The sequence below is a fragment of the Psammomys obesus genome, unplaced genomic scaffold, assembly GCF_907164565.1.
Source record: "Psammomys obesus unplaced genomic scaffold, mPsaObe1.curated_primary_1811, whole genome shotgun sequence".
NCBI lineage: Eukaryota > Metazoa > Chordata > Mammalia > Rodentia > Muridae > Psammomys > Psammomys obesus.
In genome coordinates, this window is record NW_026585894.1 from 12,920,360 (window position 1) to 12,921,029 (window position 670).

Below are 670 nucleotides of genomic sequence, written 5' to 3' on the forward strand. Positions count from 1 at the left end.
AACAGGCTTTCCCTGTTGCTCTGGGTTGTGCGGGAAACCAGGAACCAAAAAGGGAAATTGCCTTTTAGGCCTCTTTCACCTGTTCAGCACTCCTGCAGAGGCTCCACAGGAGGCTATGTTTTGTATTTTCCCCGTTATTAACAAGCCCTACCACCTCCACATATCCACACTTCCCAAACGGCAGCACTAGTTGAAGCAAGTGCTTCTGTTCTAGAATACACTGGGCACACACACAAAGTATGTACAATGGGAATTAAACAACAGAACACAGGAGTTTGTAAAATGAGCAAATCACTAGGAATTTCAAAAAAATTAATTTAAAAGTAATGAAGAGCTAGACATTCCCATATGTGAAGTGTGAAGTTTGGAAGTTTCAGCCTTTTCTGAGCTTTCTGTGTGCCCAAAAGAGCTTATTTTGGAAGTGGAAAAAGTATGATTTTTCCCTTATCAACTCAAAAGTGGTTGAACTTATTTAACTCAAACTATAAAAAGACAAAAACCAAATGTGTTCTGGGACAAGACTTCTCAGTGGAACTGAATGGAAGCATCTTGAGGGGTAAGATCATGAAAATATAGAGCCTTGAGATCATGTTCTTTGGTTGATCCTTTCGGCATTATTTAGAGTATTGAGGCTGGATTTGGGGCATTTTTTAGGCAAAAAAAAAAAAAA